At 37.8% G+C, this 17,223-nt stretch overlaps 1 protein-coding gene and 1 pseudogene across 9 annotated transcripts in view; one reads left to right on the top strand and one right to left on the bottom strand.

Moving 5' to 3' along the window:
• FAM184A (family with sequence similarity 184 member A) overlaps window positions 1-17,223 on the top strand; it is a 115,931-nt gene that overhangs the window by 21,372 nt on the left and 77,336 nt on the right. The window lies entirely within an intron of this gene.
• LOC125102324 (elongation factor 1-alpha 1-like) lies at window positions 3,200-4,840 on the bottom strand (annotated as a pseudogene).

Genomic DNA, 17,223 nt, shown 5'->3' with positions numbered 1-17,223 from the left:
AGTGGAACTTTGGAATTAAATTGTCTTCTTTGTTCTTGCATTTTTGTTTCTCTGAAATTTTTTTTAAGATTTTCAGTTGCATTTGCATTTGCCCCAGGCAGGAATCTGTGTAGGCCTTGTTTTTGTAGTCTCCTAACTTTTGTACTCTCCCTATTTCAATTTGTCTTGCTTAATGATGTTGTACTATTAACAAACATAACCCCTAAATAGGTACTCATTGTCTCTTTTTTGTTCACTGAACCAAATCTAAATTCCTCTGTGTGAATTTTACTTATTTAATATATATAAATATTATATTTTACATAAATATATATAATAAATATAATTAAATATTAATAAATATAAGTATTATGAAGTATTGGCTCACATGATTATGGAGGCTGAGAAGTTCCAAGGTCTGTAGTCCACAGGCTAGAGACCCAGGGGAGCCGATGATGTAGTTCTAGTCCCATGGCAGAAGAAGACTAATTTTCCAGCTCAAACAGGGCGAAGAAGTTACCTCTTAGCCTTTTTTGTTCTATTTGGTTACATAGAACCAATAGCTTGTTTGTTTGTTTGTTTGTTTAGTCTTTAATTTTATTTTTTCCAGTGTTCTGAGATTCACTGTATATACACTGCTTCCATGGTTCCATGCAATACATGCCCTCCTTAATACCCACCACCAGGCTCACCCATCCCCACAACCCCCTCCCCTCCAAAATCCTCAATTTGTTTCTCAGAGTCCACTGCTTTGCTTTTTTTCTCAGAGTTCATGCTTTGTCTCTCTCTGATTTCCTCCAGTTCACTTTTCCTTTCCTTCTTCTAATGTCCTCCGTGTTATTCCTTATGCTCCACAAGTAAGTGAAATCATATGGTAATTGACTTTCTCTGCTTAACTTATTTTACTTAGCATAATCTCCAGTTCTGTCCATGTTGCTACAAAAGTTGGGTATTCATCCTTTCTGATGGAGGCATAATACTCCATAGTGTATATGGACCACATCTTCTTTATCCATTTCTCCATTGAAGGGCATCTCGGTTCTTTCCACAGTTTGGCGACCGTGGCCATTGCTGCTATGAACATTGGGGTACAGATGGCCCTTCTTTTCACTACATCTGTATCTTTGGGGTAAATACCCAGTAGTGCAATTGCAGGGTCATAGAGTAGCTCTATTTTTAATTGTTTTAAATTGTTTTCCAAAGTGGCTGTATCAACTTGCATTCCACCAACAGTGTAGGAGGGTTCCCCTTTCTCCACATCTCCAACATTTGTTGTTTCCTGTCCTGTTAATTTTGGCCATTTTGACTGGTGTAAGGTGGTATCTCAATGTGGTTTTGATTTTAATTTCCCTGATGGCTAATGATGATGAACATTTTTTCATGTGTCGGTTAGCCATTTGTATGTCTTCTTTGGAGAAGCGTCTGTTCATGTCTTTTGCCAATTTTTTGATGTGATTATCAATCTGCTTTACCCAGATTACCAATTCAGATGTTAATCTCATGCAGAAACATCCTCACAGACACACCCAGAATAATGTTTCACCATATACCTGGGACCCGCATGTTCCAGCCAAGTTTACACATAAAATTCACCATCACAGCTCTTCAGTTGGAATGGTTTTCTTCCAGCATTGCTTTTACTCACAAATCAAATGGCAGACAGACTGCAGACTAGTGAGAAACTGGGGAATAGAGAAAGAATGGGATAACATTTAATAGTACCAAGGACAAAGGGTAGGTAAAGGACCAGGTCTGCAGAGCTTGTCGCCTGTGCATATTAAGAAGGAAGGACATGGAGGGGGAGAGAGGAGCCTAGAGTTAAAGGGAGAGGTGGTTTAGAATATGGGAAGATTAAGAAGGACTTTGGAAATGTCAGACTTGAGACTGGGAAACAGAAGAGGGAACTGAGAGAAAGAGAAAAGCTAAAGTCTACAGAGGTAGGCTTGAGAGAGGCTGCTGGGATGAGGGCAAGGCTGTGTGAAGGAAAGCTCAGTATGGGTTGTCCAGGTGGGAGTAGGAACATAAATGGGAATAGGTCTCAGAGATGAAGTGGAGACTGCAGGCTTTGTAGGCGGAAGAGAGTAGGCTAATAGATAAGGAACATGGCTTTTGGGGAGGTAACCAAGACATACAAATAATTAGTTGCCATCACTAGTCGTTAGAAAAAATGCAAGTCAAAACTACAATGAGATCACCTACTATTACAGGTATAATAATATTTTTGAAAGATTTTATTTATTTATTTGACAGAGAGAGATCACAAGTAAGCAGAGAGGCAGGCAGAGAAAGAGAGGAGGAAGCAGGCTCCCCACTGAGCAGAGAACCCGATGTGGGGCTCGATCCCAGGACCCTGAGATCATGACCTGAGCCGAAGGCAGAGGCTTTAACCCACTGAGCACCCAGGCGCCCCAGGTATAATAATTTTTTTAAAATGGGCAGTAAAATGTTGGCAAAGATGTAGAGAAATTGGAACCTTATATATTGCTTATGGAATTCAAAAATGATGCAAACCACTTTGGAAAATAGTTAATCAGTTTCTCAGTAAGTTAATGTAGAGTTACCACATGACCCATCATTCTATTCTTAGGTATATACCCAAGAAAATTGAAAATATGTCCACACAAAAACTTGTACATGGGTGTTCATAGCAGCATTATTTATAATAGCTAAAAAGTGGAACAACCCAAATGTCCATCAGCTGATGTGGGTGAACAAAAATGTGGCATGTCCTTATGATGTAATATTATTTGGCCATTAAAAAGGAGCGAAGTACTGATCCGTGCTATAACATAGATGAATCTTGAAAACATTTAAGTGAAAGCAGCCACATATTGTTGATTTCATCTCTCTGAAGTGTCCAGAATGGGCAAATCCATAGAGACAGAAAGTGGATTAGCTATTGCCGGAGGTCAGAGGGGAGTGGTAGTAACTACAAACGGTTATAGTCTCTTGGAATTAGATAGTGGTAATGGTCGTGCAACCTCGTGAATTTACTCACTACAATTGAATTGCATAATTTAAAAGGATAAATTTTGTGATATGTGAATTATATGCCAAAGCTGTTATTTTTTTTTTAAGTCATGTTTGCTTAAGGCTCAACAAGAGCATTTTTTTTTTTTTCTCATTAAACTTTTGTTTTAATGGGTCTCAAAATTCTGTGACAGATTTTTGGTCAAGTTGTTTCCATTAAAAAGTACTGATTTTAAAAACTAATAAAACTGCCACACACACACACAAAAAAACAAATGGTCCACAAAACATTCTCCTTTCCTTCTGAAGGTTTTACGATGCATTGTTATCATTAACCAGTCTTTTACTATTAAACTTAAATGGCCAATTGACACAAACAGTTCTGAGACCATTCTTCCACCACTGATTAAGACTGGGGTGGCAGGTATTGGGGATAATATTCATTTAGCCTTCTGAGCTTTCTGGGCAGACTTGGTGACCTTGCCAGCTCTAGCTGCCTTCTTGTCTACTGCTTTGATGACACCCACAGCAACCGTCTGTCTCATGTCACGAACAGCCAAACGGCCCAGAGGAGGATAGTCAGAGAAGCTCTCAACACACATAGGCTTGCCAGGAACCATATCAACAATGGCAGTGTCACCAGATTTCAAGAACTTGGGACCATCTTCCAGCTTTTTTCCAGAACGACGATCTATCTTCTCCTTCAGCTCAGCAAACTTGCAAGCAATGTGAGCTGTGTGACAATCCAGCACAGGTGCATATCCAGCACTAATTTGGCCTGGGTGGTTCAGGATAATCACCTGAGCTGTGAAGCCAGCTGCTTCCATTGGTGGGTCATTTTTGCTGTCACCAGCCACATTGCCACGATGAACATCTTTGACAGATACGTTCTTGACATTGAAGCCCACATTGTCCCCAGGAAGAGCCTCACTCAAAGCTTCATGGTGCATTTCAACAGACTTGACTTCAGTTGTAACATTGACTGGAGCAAAGGTGACCACCATGCCAGGTTTAAGAACACCAGTCTCCACTCGGCCCACAGGGACAGTGCCAATACCACCAATTTTGTAGACGTCCTGGAGAGGCAGACGCAAGGGCTTGTCAGTTGGACGAGTTGGTGGCAGAATGCAATCCAGAGCTTCAAGCAGTGTGGTTCCACTGGCATTCCCATCTTTACGGGTGACTTTCCATCCCTTGAACCAAAGCATGTTAGCACTTGGCTCCAGCATGTTGTCACCATTCCAACCAGAAATTGGCACAAATGCTACTGTGTCGGGGTTGTAGCCAATTTTCTTAATGTAGGTGCTGACTTCCTTAACGATTTCCTCGTATCTCTTCTGGCTGTAGGGTGGCTCAGTGGAATCCATTTTGTTAACACCAACAATTAGTTGTTTTACACCCAGTGTGTAAGCCAGAAGGGCATGCTCACGGGTCTGCCCATTCTTGGAGATACCGGCTTCAAATTCACCAACACCAGCAGCAACAATCAGGACAGCACAATCAGCCTGAGATGTGCCTGTAATCATGTTTTTGATAAAGTCTCTGTGTCCTGGAGCATCGATGATGGTCACGTAATACTTGCTGGTCTCGAATTTCCACAGGGAGATATCAATGGTGATACCATACCAAACGTGAATGGTTCACGTTCAGCTTTCAGTTTATCCAAGACCCAGGCATACTTGAAGGAGCCTTTTCCCATCTCAGCAGCCTCCTTCTCGAATTTTTCGATAGTTCTTTTGTCGATCCCACCACATTTGTAGATCAGATGACCAGTAGTGGTAGACTTGCCCGAATCTACGTGTCCGATGACAACAATGTTGATATGAGTCTTTTCCTTCCCCATTCTGGCTTAGGTTGAGCGGTGGTTTTCAGGACACCTATGTTCTGGCGGCAAACCCGTTGCGAAAAAGGACAACAAGAGCATTTTTTGAGCAGAGGGCCTCTAAGATAAGAAATCTGTGAATTCCTCCTACTTTCATCTTCCCCTAAACAATAATGTGTGATTTCACAGATTTGATGAGCTACTTGTGTTATTTTAGTGACCATTAAGGTAAATGTATTGATTGCTTGAAGTCATCTCCTCTGCCACATTTTGGGAAAATCTCAATCTGCATGCAGTTGCCAAGCTAGTGTGCTTTATTTTATTGTAATTCACTCATTTACCTTAGCTTCCCTTTCAGAGTTACATATCTGAATTCTTATCCTTATAAAATAGGTTAGTAAAGCAGTAGATGGTTCTCAATCTTTTTTCCAGTTAATCCCTCCCCTCTGTGGGTGTGTTGGTAGCCATCAGAAAGGGAGAGGGGAATGAGTGTGTAGTTTTAAGAGGCCACTTGGTGATTCTTATACTGCAACTTATCCCCACATCAAAAAACCCCCTGCTTGTGCTCTCTGTCTCTCAAATAAATGAAATCTTTTAAAAAAATTCTGTTAAAAAAAAGTAGAGATGAGTCAGTAAAGGAATATGTGTTTTGTTTGTTTTGAGTTACTAAATTAAATATGAATTTTTTTCTGTAAAGAATTTGAATATGGACAACTTTAAAGCTTTCCTAGTATTTCATTACCTTTCTTAACTTCAGATCCTTTCAGAATGGCACTGAGATTTTTCTCAGTAGGGAGGGCATCATAATACTGGTCTCATTAAACTATGTGTAGTTCCTGCTGAGAAGTAGATTGAGACCTGAGAGTGTTTGTCACCATAGGAAATAACAGAAAACGTATATCAAAAATACAGAGTAAGTTCTCAGAATTCAATTTGGAATACTGCTGTTACATATCTGAATTCTTATCCTTATAAAATAGGTTAGTAGAGCAGTAGGTGGTTCTCAGTCTTTTTTCCACTTAATCCCTCCCCTCCGTGGGTGTGTTGGTAGCCATAAGAAAGGGAGAGGGGAATGAGTGTGTAGTTTTAAAAGGCCACTTAGTGATTCTTATACTGCAACTTACCCCCACATCAAAGTAATAACAGTTGCCATAGTGATCAAAAGTTTAATGGGAGTGTAATATCCCCTTGGTTGTTGAGCAGAAAAATGGTTAAGGACAAATAGCCTTAGAAAGGCTTGAGAAATTTGGAATGATGTGTTTTTACAATGTCTGCTCTGCTGGGAAGGTAGAAGCTAAATACAGAACTGTGGACCTGGGAGCCAGAGGCTTCCGAGTTCTGTCCATTCCAGCCCAGGTCTTTCTGAACAGTGACACTGGGGGTGGGCGTTGAGTAGCAGAGGGGAGGGTAATCTCATTTAGTAGATGCTGAGCAAGTCCCCTGTAATGCATCACATATGAGTCCTGGTTGAAGATAGAATGAAATTTATAGAGGTGCATAACCTCCCTTTCAGCCTGAACACTGGGAGAAGTTCTTTCTCCTCCCACTTTGGTTCTCTTGCTGTGTATGACTTCCTAAATAGCTTGCAACAATGAAGTATCATCTCTCCCTGCTAAGGTTTATGTTAGGAACCTCACGAGGTCTCCTGAGTTAATTTAATGCATTTTGACTGTTTTTTAGACTTACCCCATCTAATGTATCCACAATGCAGTCAGAATTTTACTCTAAAATGAATTATTTTATTGAATTATTTATTTATTAATTATTTTAGAATTTTATTCTAAAATGCCAGTCAGATTGTTATTTTTCTGCTTGAAACCCCTCACTAATTCTCCCATTACTTACAAAAAAGGATATATTTATTGAATTTCTTAAAAGGTGCTGGTACCTTGACCTTTGATTGATTCATTGTATTGTAGCACTTTCTTTAAGGAAATTCAATATATAGAAATTCAACTTTTTCATGAGTTTTGCACACATTGCCTCTCAACACAGTCTGTGCAGTACTGGTCTCTCAGCTAGTGCTGCTTCTTTTGTCTCTGGTGATATGTTTGTAGATTCATTTGGGGAAAATGACTTACGTCAAGAGTGAGGACCAAATCGGGTACAACTTTGAAGGTCACAAAAAGGATTTCTCTATTTGTGAGGTGAAAAACTGTTAAGAGCATTGTTAGAGTGACGTCAGCTCTCTGAAAGTTTCAAGAAACATTGTGATTTTTTAGGTGTAGCTCATTTCCTTTTAACACTGAGTAATAGCCCACTGTCTAGATGTACTACGGTTTATTCCTTCACCTAGAGCAATATAACTTGGTTGCTTCCAAGTTTTGGCAGTTATGAATGAATCTGCTGTAAACATAATGCATGCAATTTTTAGTGACATATTTTAAACTCATTTGGGTGAATACTGAAAAGCAAGTTGCTGGATCATACGGTAAGAGCACATTTAATTTTGTAAGAAACTACTGAACTTTAAAAAAATATATAGTTGATGCACAATGTTACATTAGTTTTAGGTGTGCAACACAGTGATTCCACAGGTCTATATAAACTTAGTTATACTAAGTTTATAGTAAACTATATTACATTTACACTAAGTATATACTAAGTCTATACAGCCTATAAAGTAGCCATTCCATGTTGCATTCCTACCAGCAGTGAGTCAGAGTTCCTGTTGACTCTCATTCTCACCAGCATTTGATGTTATTGGTGTTCTGGATTTCGGTCATTTTAACAGGTGTGTTTTAATATCTCCTTGTTTAATTTGCAGTTGCCAAGTGTTATGTGATGTTGAGCATCTTTTCATATGCTTGTTTACTTCCTTCATATCTCTTTGCTGAGGTATCTCTTCAGATATTTTGCCCATTTTTTAATCAGGTTATTCATTTTCTTATTGTTTGTTATGAGTTCTTTGTATATTTTGAAGAATCATCCTTTCCTGATTAGGTACGTCTTGCAAATATTAACTGCCGTTTGGCGGCTTGCTAGATTTTTCACCAAATCCTCTGCTCTTGGTCCCATGCCTCATCCCTGCTCGTTTGTGCCCAGTGTTCTCCACCCTGGAGCTGTTTCAGCTCACTTTTCCCAGATCACTTGCCTTCTAATTTTTACCAGTGAACTGTTTTTCTGCTTGATCCAAGTGGTGACTTGGGGACTTAACTGCTCTTGACATGAGAACAACCCCCATATCATCATGCCTTGATTTTGCCCCTGCTTTCCAGAGGTCTGTTGGAAATGGCATTTCTCTCTCTCAACTCAGGCTTTACAACTTCTACTCTGAAAAATAATTTACCATTTCTTCATCTGCTTTCTGTCCTCTGGTCTCAACTGTTCACTTTCTATAAGGACTCAATTTAGATGTGTTCCTGCCCCTTCCTGCCATAGACCATCTGATCATTTCTGTTTCTTGTGGGCAAGAGGGTCAGGCAGTTTTTTTTATAGAGTTACGAATTGATTCCGTTCTGCTTTAAACATAAAACACTTTTTTCCCCTCATCTACTCTTCCTGGTGACTTCATAGCATTCTCGATTCATAGTGGTTGATTTTTAAGATGCATCCTTGTCTTATGTACCACTAAGGGGGAGAAAAGTGCTGTCTAAATGATACACAATTTATTGCAAGATTCATCCAAACTTAAGAGATGTTTAAGTATGGAAAAAAACAAAGTATGTCTTAGAATCATTGTCCAGGGCTCCCAGGGTATCTCAGTCAGTTAAGCATCTGCCTTTAGCCCTGGTCACGATCCCAGGGTCCTAGGATTGAGCCCCGCGTCTGGCTCCCTGCTCAGCAAGGGAGCCTGTTTCTCCCTCTACCCCTGCTAGTGTGCTCATCTCTCTCTCTTTCTCTCTCTCTCTCAAATAAATAACACCTTTAAGAAAGAAAAAAAATCTTTGTCCAGTACCATAGTGAGCATACAAACAGGAAAATATGTGTAGATCTAAATTTAACGTTACTAGAGAGATCTGTTTCCCAATTAAATAACAGGGACAAAATTAATCACTGGAAACTTTTTTAAAAAGATTGTATATATTTATTTGACAGAGAGAGAGAGAGAGACAGCAAGAGAGGGAATACAAGCAGGGAGAGAGGGAGAAGCAGGCTCCCTCCTGAGCAGGGAGCCTGATGCGGGGCTTGATCTAAGGACCCTGAGATCATGACCTGAGTCAAAGGCAGATGCTTAATGACTGAGCCACCCAGGCGCCCCGAACTTTTTTATTTTTAACTTTAACTGACTTTCCCTATCACCAATCTCTCTCTTGAGGATTATCTGACCATACCAACCACCAGAATCCTTTCTGTCTTGTACCTTAACTCAGGCTGCTTTCTTCACAGTTACTGCAGTCTTCATCTAGTGAAACTCCTCCACTGAAAAATTCTCGTGCTCTAGGTGGTATTTTGTGCTCTATAGCTTGACACTGAATATATATTATCTAAAATTGTCTGCCATTACTTTATGTACGTTTTAAGTAGTTCTATTTAAGTAAGATTAAGTAGGAACATGTATACTTTTCTTTGCCAGAATGCATATAAAAATACACTGAGCACATAGGAAGGTAGTCAGTAAAAGTCTGTTGATTTTTAAGTTTTTTTGGTTCAAGTCCAGTAGTACAGACCGTGCTGCTCAAACCCTAAATAATAAACCTTGTAATAGGATTTTTGTTTGCTGTCTCAGAAGTCAAGTTAAATCTTCTGGGGAAACAGAGGTATTCTACATTATTATAGAGGAAGATATATCCAGTGTACTTTTCCAACAATAATTATAGATATCATAGAAAACAAATGTATCTCTAAAGGTAATTCTTTCTCAAAGCAATTGGACTTTAATGCTTTTTATTTTTTTTAAGATTTATTTATTTGACAGACAGAGATCACAAATAAGCAGAGAGACAAGCAGAGAGAGAGGGGGAAGCAGGCTCTCTGCTGAGCAGAGATCCCGAAGTGGGGCTCGATCCCAGGACCCTGAGATCATGACCTGAGCCGAAGGCAGAGGCTTAAGCCACTGAGCCACCCAGATGCCCCTAAAGCTCTTTTTAATTTAGGGTTTTATAGTGCTCTTGGCTTAAATAAATCCAAATGACCATTCTTTTGTTAACCGCCTTGTAAATGTTTCCTTTGGACATAAGTCTATTGATGGAATTAATTAGATTACATAATGTATGAAAACAGTCTTTTTTTTTTTTTTTTTTTTTTAATTTTTCTACCTAACTTAAAACAATAGAGCCTGGACTAAGAAAAGAAAAAATATGGAAGTGATTTGTTGCCAGGCTAAACTACTCTATTTTTTTCCTTTCTACTCACCTTAAACTCCAGATCTTCAGTGTATCTCCCTAGTTCTACAGTCATTAGTGGCAAATGCTATGTGGCTGAATATTTTGTGAGAATATGGGTTAAGAGGGTTTACATCTCACATATTATAAAGGGGTGTTAAGATCCTCTCTAAATACCCAGACAGCTTGTCTCTTCACCACTCTCAAAGACTTAGAAAAATCCCCTCCATAGTTAGGAGCAGTTCAAGCCTGGCCTTTGGCTTACAAACTCCACTCAGGAAAAGAAAGGACAGGGATGATTATTATTCAGACAATCCCCCTCAAAGGGCTTGCCACACAAAGGTAGGATGCTTTTTCTTAGGGACTAAACTTTTTGTAAATAAAATTAAATTCATTTTGTAATTTTTGTCCTCATTTCTAAATGGCTTTAAACTGAGTAGGACATTATAAAGGAGGGACGGTTGGTTGGAAGAAGGAAGAGTTGGGAGGATAGTTATATTGGAAAACCAGACTGATAAATGTGCCCTTATATTGAGGTATTAGTTATCCCCAAAACTAACAGGATGGGTTGAGAAAACACAACATAAAATTTCCACAAAGAGGGGCGCCTGGGTGGCTCAGTGGGTTAAGCCGCTGCCTTCGGCTCAGGTCATGATCTCAGGGTCCTGGGATCGAGTCCCGCGTCGGGCTCTCTGCTCAGCGGGGAGCCTGCTTCCCTCTCTCTCTCTCTGCCTGCCTCTCTGTCTACGTGTGATCTCTCTCTGTCAAATAAACAAATAAAATCTTTAAAAAAAAAATTTCCACAAAGAGAATTTGATATAATTCTATAAAAATCTTTATCATATGCATTCTACAAGACAGCCTTAGCCTGATCTGTTAAAAAATGTCAATGTCATGAGGGAAAAAAGGCTTAGTTTTGCTTTTTGTCTGCAGTACAGTAAAGGAGACTGAAGTAAAATGACAGTTCAGTACAATATGGGATCCTTGATTGAATCTGCATCAGTAGAGAAAAGCTGCTATAAATTCCACTATTGAATAATTGGTAAACTTGAGTACAGGCTGTATATTAGATACTATACCATTGGGTTAAATTTCTTAGGTATGATAACGCAATTGTCTTTGATCTTGGGAAATATATACTAAAGTACTTAGTGGTGATTAGTCTTGATATCTGCAATTTATTTTGAGATGGTTCAGAAAAAGAAAATGTGTGTATGGTGTGTATGTCTGTGTGTACGTGTGTGCATGTATGCGAGCACGGGCTTGGTGCTGAGGGGTTTTCTCTTTCAGACATTTATTTTACACTAAGTGATGTTCTTTTTGCTTCTTGCTTTTTTTTTTTTTTTTTCTTTAGGATGCATGCGTATTTGTGACTTCTTAATTTTTATTTTTTTCCTTGTGTTCATTCTGCTACATGGGCTACTTGGGTCTAGTCCTTGAATTAATTCTATAAAACTGTCATTTATTTTTAAACCATTTCTTACATTGCAGTGATTAAGCCTGTAATCTAGGCTGTGAAAATAAATTCTGTTATAGATCACCCGTAGAATAGGTAAGAAAATATAGAAGGATTTGTGTAATTTCATCACCTCTAAAAGAAAAAGTTTTTTGTTGCCAATGTTTTATTTATTTATTAGAGAGAGAGAGCATGCAAGCAGGGAGGAGGGGCAGAGGGAAAGAGAGAGAGGTAGGCTCCCAGCAGAGCAGGGAACCTGAAGTAGGACGTGATTCCAGGACACTGGGGATCATGACCTGAGCCGAAGGCAGACACTTAACTGACTGAGCCACCCAGGTGTCCCTAAAAGAAAGGTTTTTTTAAAAAAATTGAAAAAATTTAATTTAATATGTTAAATACTTACAGTTATACAAACATTGATTTGATAATTCTATACATTACTCATTGCTTGCCACAAGTGTAGTTACTGTCTATTACCATACAGTATTTTTATATTACTGACTATATTCCCTTTACTGTAATTTGTATCTCTAGGACTTATTTATAAGTGTAAGTTTGTACCTCTTAATCTCTTTTATTTTGCCCACCCGCCTAACACTCTACCCTCTGGCTGCCATCAACTTGTTCTCTGTATTAAAAATCTGTTGTTGTTTTTTTTTCGTTTTAAGATTTTACTTATTTATTTTAGAGAGTGAGCACGAGAGCATGTGACATGTAAGTGGGGCAAGGGAAAGAGGAAGAGGGAGAGAATCTCAAGCAGACCCCACACTCAGTACAGAGCCGAATGTGGGGCTCCATCTCATGACCCTGAGATTGCAACCAGAGCTGAAATCAAAGATTGGTCACTCACCCAGCTGAGCCATCCAGGCACCCCTATAGTCTGTTTTTATGTGTTTGTTCATTCATTTGTTTTGTTTTTTATTTTTTTTTATTACTTTTTAAGGTTTTATTTTTTTAAGTAATCTCTACACCCAATGTGGGGCTCGAACCAACAACTCCAAGATCAAGAGTTGCATGCTCTACCAGCTCTACCAATTTGTTTTGTTTTTTTAGATTGCACATTTAAGTGAAATCTTATGCTATTTGTCTTTTTCTGTCAGACTTATTTTGCCTAGCATAATACCCACTAGGTCCATTTGTGTCACAAATGGCAAGATCTCATTTGTTTTTATGGCTGAGTAATAGTCTATCTTGTGTATGTATCACATCTTATTTATTCATTCATCTATCATGGATACTTGGGTTGCTTCTATATGTTGGCTGTTGTAATGCTGTGATATACATAGGGGTTTGTATATCTTTTTGAATTCATGTTTTTGTTTTCTTCAGGCAAATACCCAGTAGTGGATTAAAAGATCATATGATATTTCTATTTTGCATTTAAAAATTTTTTTAATTTAAATTCAATGTAATTGACATATAGTATATTATTAGTTTCAGAGGTAGAATTTAGTGATTCATTATCTGCTTTTAACACTCAGTGCTCATTCCATCAAGTCCCCTACTTAATACCCACCACCCAGTTACCTCATCCCCCTGACCTCCCTCTGTTTTAAAATTTTTAAGGGAACTCTGTACTGTTTCTCACAGTGGCTGCACCTATTTATATTCGCAACCAATAGTGCACAAAGATTCCTTCTTCTCCACATCCTCATCAACACTTATTTCTTGTTTTTTAATATTAGTCATTCTGACTGGTGTAAGGTGATATCTCATAGTGGTTTTGATTTGCGTTTTCCTGGTGATTAATGATGCTGAGCATCTTTTCCTGTGTCTGTTGGGCATCTGGATGTCTTATGTCTTATTTGGAGAAATGTCTATTCAGGTCCTCTGCTCATTTTTTAATTGATTGCTTGTTTTTTGTTGTTGTTGTTGTTGGATTGTATGGATTCTTTATATATTTTTGTTATTAACCCCTTAAGAGATATGTCATTTGTAAATATCTTCTCCCAGTCACTGGGTTCCCTTTTCATTTTGTTGATGGTTTCCTTTGCTGTGCAAAAAGTCTTTAATTTTGGTGTAACCCCAATTGCTTATTTTTGCTTTTGTTTCCCTTACCTAAGGAGACATATCTATAAATACATTGCTAAGTTTGATGTCCAAGAGATTACTGCCTGTTTTGTTTTAGGAGTGTTATGAGTTCAGTTTTATATTTAACTCTTTAATCCATTTTGAGTTTATTTTTGTACATGGTGTAAGAAAGTGGTCTAGTCTCATTCTTTTACATATGGCTGTCCAGTTTTCCTAGCATCATTTACTGAAGAGACTATCTTTTCCCTATTGTATATTCTTGCCTCCTTTGACCTGTACTAACTGACCATATAGGTATGGGTTTATTTTGGGGCTCTCTGTTCTGTTATTCTAGGTGTCTGGTTTTGTGCCAGTACTGTACTTGTTTGATTATTGTCGCTTTGAGGGTATCATGAAATCTGGGAGTGTGATACCTCAAATTTGTTCTTTGTTCTCAAGTTTGCCCTGCTATTTGGGATCTTTTGTTGTTCTTCACAAATTTTAGTAGTATTTATTGTGATTCTGTGAAAATGCTTACTGGTATCTTGACAGGGTTCCATTGAATCTATGGATTGTTTTGGGTATGATGGACATTTTGATTATGTTCTTCCAGTCTATGAGCACAGTATACCTTCCCATTTGTTTGCATCATCTTTATTTTTGTTCATCAGTGTCTTACAGTTTTTGGAGTGTAGGGCTTTCACCTCCTTGGTTAAATTTACTCTTAGATATTTTTATTCTTATTGGCCCAAATGTAAATGGGACCCTTTTCTTAATTTCTGTTTCAGCTACTTTGTTATTAGAATGTAGAAATGCAACAGATTTCTGTGTATTAATTTTGTAGCCTACAACTTGACTGAATCCACATATTTGTTTTAGTATATTTTTGGTGGAGTGTCTAGGGCTTTCTCTATATAGTATATAATCTGCAAACAGTGACAGTTTTATTTCTTCCTTATCAGTTGGGATGCCTTTTGTTTCTTTTTCTCATCTGAAGTCTGTGACTGGGACTTCTAATACAATGTTGAATAAAAGCGGTGAGAGTGGACCATCCTTGTCTTGTTACCGATCTTGGAGGAAAAGTTCAGTTTTTCACCATCAGGTATGATGTTAGCTGTGGATGTCATATGTGACCTTTATTCTGTTGAGGTATATTCCCTCTTAAGCCTGCTTTGTTGAGAGGTTGTTTGTTTGTTTTGTTTTGTTTTGTTTTGTTTGATCATGAATGGGTGTTAAATTTTGTCAAATGCTTTTTCTGCATCTATTGGGATGAATCTGTTGAGGTTTTTATCCTTCTTCAAATTAACGTGATATATCATATTGATTTTGTGAATATTAAATCTCTCTTATGTCCCTGGAATAAATTCCACTTGATCATGGTGTATGATTTTTTTTTTTTAGTGTACTTTTAAATTTGGTTTGCTAATATTTTCTTGAGGATATTTGCATCTGTGTTCATCAGAGATATTGGCCTGTAGTTCTTTTCTTTTGTAGTGTCTGTCTGGTGTTGCTGTCAAAGTAACATAGTCTTAGAATAAATTTGGGACTTTTCTGTCCTTTTTTATTTTTATTTTTTAGAATAGTTGGAGACTAGGTATTAACTCTTCCATAAATGTTTGATAGAATTTACCTGTGAAGCCATCTGGTCCTGGACTTTTGTTTGTTGGCAGTTAATTACCCAAGTCAATTTTGTTATCAGTAATTGGTCTCTTCAGATTTTCTATTTCTTCCTGATTTAGTTTTGGAAAATTGTATGTTTCTAGGGATTTATCCATTTCTTCTAGATTGCCCAATTTGTTAGCATATATATTTTTTAATTTTATTTTTTATAAACATATAATATATTTTTATCCCCAGGGGTACAGGTCTGTGAATCGCCAGGTTTACACACTTCACAGCACTCACCATAGCACATACCCTCCCCAATGTCCATAATCCCACCCCCCCCAACCCCCCTCCCCCCATCAACCCTCAGTTTGTTTTGTGAGATTAAGAGTCACTTATGGTTTGTCTCCCTCCCAATCCCATCTTGTTTCATTTACTCTTCTCCTACCCCCTTAACCCCCCGTGTTGCATCTCCTCTCCCTCATATCAAGGAGATCATATGATAGTTGTCTTTCTCCGACTGACTTATTTCGCTAAGCATGATACCCTCTAGTTCCATCCACGTCGTCGCGAATGGCAAGATTTCATTTCTTTTGATGGCTGCATAGTATTCCATTGTGTATATATACCACATCTTCTTTATCCATTCGTCTGTTGATGGACATCTAGGTTCTTTCCATAGTTTGGCCTTTGTAGACATTGCTGCTATAAACATTCGGGTGCACGTGCCCCTTCGGATCACTACGTTTGTATCTTTAGGGTAAATACCCAGCAGTGCAATTGCTGGGTCATAGGGTAGTTCTATTTTCAACATTTTGATTGTTAGCATATTTTTTTTATAATACTCTTTTACCATCCTTTGTATTTCTGTAGTGTCAGTTTCCTCTTTTGTATCTGATTTATTTATCTATTTATCTTTTTTTCTTGAGACTGGCCACAGTTTTATCAATTTTGTTGATCTTTTTGTAGAACTTGCTCTTGGTTTCATTAATCTTTTCAGTTGTTTTTATAGGCTTTATTTCATTTATTTCTAATCCAATCCTTATTTTTTCCTTCGTTCTACTAGCTTTGGGCTTTGTTTTTCTTCTTTTTCTAGCTACTTCAGGTGTAAGGTTAGGCTATTTTTTTGAGATTTATTTCTTGGGGTAGGCCTGTCATCTTATAAACTTCCTTCTTAGAACTGCTTTTGCTACATCCCAAAGATTTTGGACCATTGTGTTTTCATTTTCATGTGTTTCCATGTATTTTCTGGTCTCCTCTTTGATTTGCTGGTTGACCCATTGGTTCTTTAGTGGTTTGTGCTTAGCCTTCATGTGTTTGTGTTCTTTACTGTTTTTTTTTTGCTTGTTTTGTTTTGTTTTGGTAATTTGATTTCTAGTTTCATACTTTTGTGGTTGGAAAAGATGCTTGATATGATTTCAGTCTTCTTAAATTTACTGAAGCTTGTTTTGTTGCCTAACATGTCCTCTGTTCTGGAGAATATTCCATGAACACTTGAAAAGAATATGGATTCTGCTGTTTGGGAATGGAAAGTTCTGTCTGTATCTGTTAGGTCCATCTGGTATAATGTATCATTCAAAGGCACTATTTCCATATTGATTTTCTATCCAGATGATCTATCCATTGATGTAAATACCATGCCCTACTATTATTTTATTGCTGTCAATTTCTTTATGTCTGTCAGTAGTTTGTTTCTATTTAGGTGCTCCTATTTTGGGTCCATAGACATTTACAGTTGTCATATCCTCTTGTTGGATTGATACCTTTATCATTATGTAGTGCCTCTCTTTGTCTCTTGCTTACAGTCTTTATCTTTTAAAGTCCATTTTGTCTGATATAGGTATTACCACCCTGACTTTTGTGTTTTCTGTGTGTTGGGTTTTGGTTGTTTTTTTTTTGTTTTTTTTTTCCTTCCATTTTTCTATCCCTTCACTTTTAGTCTGGTTTGTTTCCTTAAATCTGAAGTCTCTTATAGGTAGCATATGGATGGGTCTTTTTTTTTTTTTAAATCCATTCAGTCACTCTGTGTCTTTTGATTATAGCATTTCATCTATTTACATTTAACCTTGCTGGGTAGAGTATTCTTGGTTGCAGGTTTTTTTTCTTTCAGCACTTTG

Source organism: Lutra lutra, chromosome 6 (genome assembly GCF_902655055.1).
Source record: "Lutra lutra chromosome 6, mLutLut1.2, whole genome shotgun sequence".
NCBI classification, from domain to species: domain Eukaryota; kingdom Metazoa; phylum Chordata; class Mammalia; order Carnivora; family Mustelidae; genus Lutra; species Lutra lutra.
The sequence above is the reverse complement of the archived record's forward strand: the minus strand, read 5'-3'. Positions and strand labels throughout refer to the sequence as shown.